At 43.3% G+C, this 7,500-nt stretch overlaps 2 non-coding genes across 2 annotated transcripts in view; both read left to right on the top strand.

The window, feature by feature from the left end:
• trnap-ugg (transfer RNA proline (anticodon UGG)) overlaps window positions 1-38 on the top strand; it is a 72-nt gene extending 34 nt beyond the window's left edge. Inside the window, exon 1 of the tRNA in view lies at window positions 1-38. This exon is cut by the window's left edge and continues 34 nt beyond it. This is a non-coding gene — a tRNA (tRNA-Pro).
• A 92-nt stretch (window positions 39-130) lies between these two features.
• Window positions 131-204, top strand: trnai-aau (transfer RNA isoleucine (anticodon AAU)). Its single transcript has one exon. It is a non-coding gene; the product is annotated as a tRNA-Ile (tRNA).
• The last annotated feature ends 7,296 nt before the right edge of the window (window positions 205-7,500 follow it).

Raw genomic sequence — 7,500 nt, 5'->3', positions numbered from 1 at the left:
GGTGCGAGAGGTCCCGGGTTCAAATCCCGGACGAGCCCGTGCTTCTGCATTTAATCGCTTTGGTCTCATTAGGGTCACGGGCAAGCAGGAATATTTATGGGAAACTGGTGATGGAAGCTTTTCAAAGTGAGGCCGGTTAGCTCAGTTGGTTAGAGCGTGGTGCTAATAACGCCAAGGTCGCGGGTTCGATCCCCGTACGGGCCACTCTTTTGCTCTCTGGGACCTTCAGCTTTTGCGCTTTTCACAAGTGATGGCCGGTCTCACAGAAATCCCTGCTGGCACGCCTGCTGCCAGACCTGGCCGAAATGGCGGTACCTGACAACCACAAGTCTGTAAAATCAATCCAATAGCATGCCGAGTTCAATCTTTCAAAAACCAATTAAATTGCGAACTCCATTTTTGCCCGTCCAATGAAATGGCAAGGTCCATTTTTCATACTCCAATCACCGCGCGTAGTCCATCTTTGAGCATTCCATCCAATCTCCATCCAATCTCCGCGTTACGAACTCCATCTTTGCTTGTCCAATGAAATGGCGAGGTTCATTTTTCATACTCCAATCACCGCGCGTAGTCCATCTTTGAGCATTCCATCCAATCTCCGCGTTACGAACTCCATCTTTGCTTGTCCAATGAAATGGCGAGGTTCATTTTTCGTTACTCCATTCACCGCACGAGAGTCGATGAGCACATTCGATACGCTTTCGCTTGTTTATTCCGCTCAGGTATGCTAATCATATTTTCTTAATGAAATACTAGTGTAGCCTATGTCTTCCGTTTGTTTATTAGCTAAATTAAATTAAACGGGCATAAAATGTAACAGTTTACCCTCCTATTGTGTAACTTATGTTTCGGTCGAATTCGGTTCTTAGCCCAAGTGTAACATAACATTACGCATATTTTCCTAATGAAATATTATTGTAGCCTATATCTTCCGTTTGTTTTTTAGCTAAATTAAATTAAACGGGCATTAAATGTAACAGTTTACCCTCCTATTGTGTATGTTTCGGTCGAATTCGGTTCTTAGCCCAAGTGTAACATTACGCCTATTTGAGTTCAGGCACATACAAGCCCATTTATCAGATGGACAAAGTTAAAATAGCACAATATGTTTAATATGAGTATTTGTTTAAGTCAGAATAATCCATACATTATTCATTTTTGTTGTTGTTGTTGTTGTTGTTGTTGTTGTTGTTGTTGTTTTACTCAAAAACCCAGATCAACAAAGCATACAGGCCATAAATAGAAGTTTCAAAACTTGTACTGTTGGTTACAAAAAATAAATCACAACATTATGTGATTATATATGTATTATTATGTATTTATAATCTGCTATAATGTGGCAGTCATTTTGAACCAGAAACACAAAACTAGCTCAAATGAAATGAACACAAAAGGAGTAAAGGAAGTAAAAGATTAGTTTCCCCCTAAAACAAAATCTGTCATCATTTATTTTCCATCAAGCTGTTCCAAACCTGTATGAGTTATTTTGAAGAATGAAGACCGTTAATAATCCTCATTGACTTCCATAGTATTTTTTTGTTTTGTTTTTCCTACTATGGCAGTCAATAGGGACCGTCAACTGTCTGGTTACCAATGTGCTTCAAAAGAAACTCATACAGGTTTGGAACAACTTGAGGGAGAGTAAATTATGACATAATTTTAATTTTAGGGGGAACTTTAATGCTATATTTCTGGGCTACAATGGCAGTTGGTATTCTATTCTATTAAATTCTTGTTCTATATTGTTTAGGCAACAACATGGCTTCAACTAAGTCACACAAAGGCATGAGCGATGCTGACTGGCTTGCGCGTCTGGAGAGTTTTGCCCGAACTGGAGTTTGGCCATCCAGGGAGGGAAATAGACCTTCTCCCCGACAAAAAAGATGGCATGAGTTATATCAGAAGGTAAATTATGCAGCTAGATTCATGAGCAAACTAATAAACTTGTGTGATAATACATTGTGCTATTTTTTTTATATGTATTAATAAGTAATTATTTACAATGTAAATACAATGTAATATGGTTATAATTATGATGACATGGGTGTCTTGAAATAATGTGTACAACAGTGTCACAGCTATACTTTATATTTATGTTCATAGATAGAAAAGTGCCCTCTGCAAATGAGGGGGCAGACCACCCTTATGAAGGAAGCACAAAAGTGTATTTGTGGATTTCACAAGGTAACTCCAATTAGCCTAGTTCAAGTTGCATAAATAGATGTGTTTGCAATATCAATTTGTCTTTATGTCTAAAGTCATATTATGAATACTGTATAATATTATGTCCCTGGTATATCTTATAAGCATGTATCACAGGTTCATCCACCAGTCACAGTGGAGGCATCACAGAGCACCCCTGCCCAAAGTACACCCTCCAGTGATGTGGCACGTCCTGCAAAGATGGCCAAACTGACATTGTCAATGGTAAGCAGACCTTACTGCAGACATTGAAATATCTCAAACTTTTCCTATAGTGTTACAGGTTTTGTTATCACTAACTATGACAAACCTTTTCAGTTTGAAAAGTCAAGGTTTGGAGGCTCACATGTGGCAGCAGCCAAACCTAATTTGAACATTCAGAGGAAAACATCTCAGGTTAATATGAAAGAATTAGTTAGACATCACTTTATCACTACATAATTTTGTTTAATAAAAAAACATTTTGCGATCCCCTTAATAGATTATTCATAATGTTTGACTCCACAGACCAGTTCAGCCGCAGCTTCATGCCCACCCTCTCATCCTTGTCCTCCTCCTCCTCCTCCTCCTCCTTCTCCTCCATCCCCCAAACCCCATCGGCCTGTCATTCAGTCCTCCTCATCCTTCTTCCTTCCTCCAGCCCAGAGATCACAGCGGATCAAAGAAACAGCAACACCATCAACTAATTCTGAGTCTGCTGTTGTGAGGGGCCCAGTAAGATGTCATTCAAAATACAAACATGCCTTCATCATTTAATGCTCTCTTACGCCTGCTTCACACATACTCCGACTGCAGTTCATATGCAGTGCGTGCTGCAGTACGTATGCGATGCAGGAGCAGTGCCTGCTATTGTGCTTTCACATATGCCACGTTTGCAGTGCGCAACTTAACCGCAGTTGAGTACTACAAACACAGCATTTATTCATAATTTTTTATTTCAAATCCAAAAGTTGTTAATGACTATGGCTTGTCAGCATTGCAATTCTCTTTGTATACACTCTTTTATAGATGTCATGTTTAAACGCACAACATTTAAACGTTATATTAAATTAATTACTTTATATTTATATAGCCTAGAACTTTATATTTATATATTATATTGCTTACACAAGTGGCAAAACATAGGCTATAGCTTATATAATGACAAACATTTTAAATTAGAACTTACAATAGACAAAAAAAGTCGTCTCTCGTTATTTCCTTCATTTTTAAATCTTTTAAAAAAAAAATTTTTTACAAGAAATCCTGCAGGTCATAAAGAACTTTGTTTTTCCACCTCCAAGAAAGGACGAGTGCTCTCCATTATGTCTCTTTGTTTACCTAAATGCCAGGTAAGGGACATTTTCCTTGCTTTACCCGAGGCAAAAGGCCATGTGTTGACTTTGAAACAGAGTAGACTTTAAGTCCACCGCATCAATGCATGTTTATTTTAGTGCGAACAATGCACTGACCTTTAATTCAGCGCGTGCAGCAAAAAAATAGTGAACGCTCTAACCGGTTAACATGGGTACGGAAACAAATACGCACTGCAAACAGATTATGTGTGAAACAGGCATTATTTAAGGCAGGTTAGGGCTACCCTAACCCTAGGCCTAGCCTAACCCTTATTTAAACCAGTGTTTTTGATAATATCAGCAGGTCTCATCTCAGCCAGAAGACCCTGCAGATCTCCCACTACTGTGGCCACAGACAATGCCACAGCAGGACCAGAAGTGGGTGTCGGAAGCACTTTTTAGGGTTAATGCAAAAGGAAAGCAGGAGCTGCGTGAAAACCTTCAGTTGTGGTATGACCCCCCACCACCAGCCCTGTTGTACCACCAAGCCCCAACACCTGATAGATTTTTTTCACAGCGACTCTTGCTCTGGATGCCGTATAGGCTATGGAAGGTACGACTCCAGTGTACTAACCCTGCCTGTGCCAGTTATCAGCTGTGTGGTGGTGGTCTGCACAGGAGGGTACGACAGGTGTTAGATATTGACAGATACTACAACCTGGTGACAGAGACCCTGATCTGTACCAGGTGTAGAACCAGCTACCTGTCCTGGAGTCATGCTGTGCTGCAGCAATTGGACCTGGCCCATCGATCTGAATTTAGAATCATTCTCACACGCAAGTAATTACTTTGCAGTCATATGTGCTCATATGCTACCTTTGATAAATATATACTACTATAATTAGATACTTGATAATAAGATACTTGAATGATTACTTTTTTCCAAGGTATGCCTGTGACATTCGAGTTATTCGTTTGTTGCGTGAGAGGGGCATGGGAAATGGCCCAGTGAGGATCATCGGCCAGCTGAAGGAGAACCACACTGAGGAGTGGTTACAACGTGTGTCTCGGTACACATCGATGTGTGTGGCCTTTTTGGATAATCCTGGCCTGCTTCCACTGCACTTTCAGGAGCCGCCACCACTTGTTCCAGTACCTAGCTACAAATGGCTTCTCACTGTTTACAGTCAGGACATCCTCAACAGGCTCGATCACATCAAGGCCAGCATTACATCCACATATGGATCGATTTTAAAAATGGACTCAACTAAGAAGGTCAGAGGAGCTGCTTTAATGACTGTACCGTTATCTATAATGTATTGTTAGACCAAAAGAGCTTTATTTGTAAATTTTACTCATTCAATGTATGTTGTATTATTTACTATGTTTATTGTTTCTTTCAGATCACGAAGAAGTTGAGTGGGCCTGCGAAAGGCACAGCACAGTGGCTTACCTCAGTTGGCAATGAGGTAGGTCAGGTGCTGATGAGTGTCCTGACTGCGAATGAAGGAGCTGGGTTAGACCTCATGGCTGCAGGACTCGTGGAGAGATACCAGAGAGCTGGTGTTGATCCTCCCACTATCTTATATGTGGACTGTGACTGTTGCAAGGAAGTGGGAGAGACTAAACTGAAGAGGAGGTTCAGTGGCTGGCCCAATATCATCATCCGCCTAGACATTTGGCATTTTATGCGGCGTCTGGCAGTAGGGTGCACAACTGATGCCCACCAGTTGTATCCTACTTTTATGTCTAGGTTGTCGTCATGTATTTTTGAGTGGGATGCAGGGGATCTCACTCTGCTGAGAAGGGCAAAGAAGGAGCAACTCACCCAACAGGGCTGGCCTGCAATGACGGAGGCAGAGATTGACCGTCATATAAGCAAAGATGAGCTGGCCCAACACTGCAGGAGAAGAACACGAGGAGAGGAAACAACTATGCGCCTCCTTGATATGCTCATCAGAGAGCTCATGGGTGGCAAGGGGAATGACGCCCTTGGTGTTCCTCTCCTTGACAGTGTAAGGATGCAGCACATCTGGCAAGTCCAGAGGCGGCACATTACCTGTATTCAGGACCCTCCAGATGTGCCCCTCTACACGGAAACTGGAACCATAAACAAGGGCGGGATTGTTCTAAAGACATATAGGTGTGCCAGAGGCTCCACTTCCCTGGAATCATTTCACTGCCACCTAAACAGATTTATTCCAGGTTTGTCATGACAGAATAGACCATATCTTGCCACTAATTCCTGTTTATTTATATACTTGCAGTAAACCAATTGCATTTTCTCTTTTGTAGTTTCTTAAAACAATGTTTGGCTTTCTATTTCTTATTCTAGGGAATAGCGCAAACAGCCTGAACTTCCAGATTTACCTCCTGGAAGGTTTGTTACGCTGGAATCAGGACCGGGCTGCAGCTGCTGTTGCAGGTGGAGGTGGAGGTTCAACCCTGCGTACTTACACAGGGGAGCTGGTTTACTCTGTCAACGAGAACTACAATAAGTTGTATGGCAGGAAATTGGTCACTAGCTTCACTCCACCTGCAGTTTACACAGGTAAACATATTTTGATCAATGCAGTTCACTAGGTAGCATGTTTTTGTTAAAACTGCAAGTGATTTTGGTCAATAATGTCATTTTGACAGATCAGAGAAAAATTATACTATCAGAATTTTTGCATACTGGACTCTTTGTTGTAGGTTTCAGGGAAAATAAATGACATACTAGAATATAGAGTAATTCTGTCTTTTTACAATGTCCTCTGAGTTACATATTTTTTGTTTATGCAGAAGCTGAATATTTATTTAAAAATATTTACTACATTTCAGAATAAACCTTTCTGATTCATTTCCTTTAAAATGTTTTCTGTTACAAATATTTCCTCAGGGGAGCTCATTGGAGTGCAGTACTTGTTGAGGCAGAATAGTCAGCCCCTGGAGGACATGTGCCCTACCTCTGATAGGACCTCTCAGTTGCTGGAGGAGATAAATGTGGAGGAGCAAGTGGAAGAGGATGAGGGTTTCATTGATTTGTTGGGAGAGGAAGCCACAGTGGCAAATCTTGTGGCATCAGATGACTTGTTCCTTTCAAGTCCACCAGTTCTACCCACTGCACCTCTGCCCTGTGTCCAAGCTCCACCCGCTGCACCTCTGCCCTATGTCCAAGCTCCACCCGCTGCACCTCTGCCCTATGTCCAAGCTCCACCCACTGCACCTCTGCCCTTGGTCCAAGCTTCACCTGCTGCACTTCTGCCCTATGTCCAAGCTCCACCCACTGCACCTCTGCCCTTGGTACAAGCTCCACCCGCTGCACCTCTGCCCTTGGTCCAAGCTTCACCTGCTGCACTTCTGCCCTATGTCCAAGCTCCACCCACTGCACCTCTGCCCTTGGTACAAGCTCCACCCGCTGCACCTCTGCCCTTGGTCCAAGCCTCACCTGCTGCACTTCTGCCCTATGTCCAAGCTCCACCCACTGCACCTCTGCCCTGTGTCCAAGCTCCACCCACTGCACCTCTGCCCTGTGTCCAAGCTCCACCCGCTGCACCTCTGCCCTGTGTCCAAGCTCCACCCGCTGCACCTCTGCCCTGTGTCCAAGCTCCACCCGCTGCACCTCTGCCCTGTGTCCAGACTCCACCCGCTGCACCTCTGCCCTGTGTCCAAGCTCCACCCGCTGCCCCTCTGCCCTGTGTCCAAGCTCCTCCCGCTGCACCTCTGCCCTTGGTCCAAGCTTCACCTGCTGCACTTCTGCCCTATGTCCCAGCTCCACCCGCTGCACCTCTGCCCTGTGTCCAGACTCCATCAGCTGCACCTCTGCCCTCAGCAATGGTAAAATTTCCTTTTCTAGACAAATTGTTACTCATTTAGTCATTCACCCTCAAGCAGCAAATTCACAAACTCACAAATTTCACAAAGCATGTAATTACCTAACCAACAGTTATATTTTTTTAGGCTGTTGACGAGCACTGTATTCCTGGAATGGACCGGGTGGATGAGTTGGCGGAGTATCTGGTAGAGCTGCGCACACAGACGG

The sequence above is a fragment of the Pseudorasbora parva genome, chromosome 20 (assembly GCF_024679245.1).
Source record: "Pseudorasbora parva isolate DD20220531a chromosome 20, ASM2467924v1, whole genome shotgun sequence".
Lineage (NCBI taxonomy): Eukaryota > Metazoa > Chordata > Actinopteri > Cypriniformes > Gobionidae > Pseudorasbora > Pseudorasbora parva.
The sequence above is the reverse complement of the archived record's forward strand: the minus strand, read 5'-3'. Positions and strand labels throughout refer to the sequence as shown.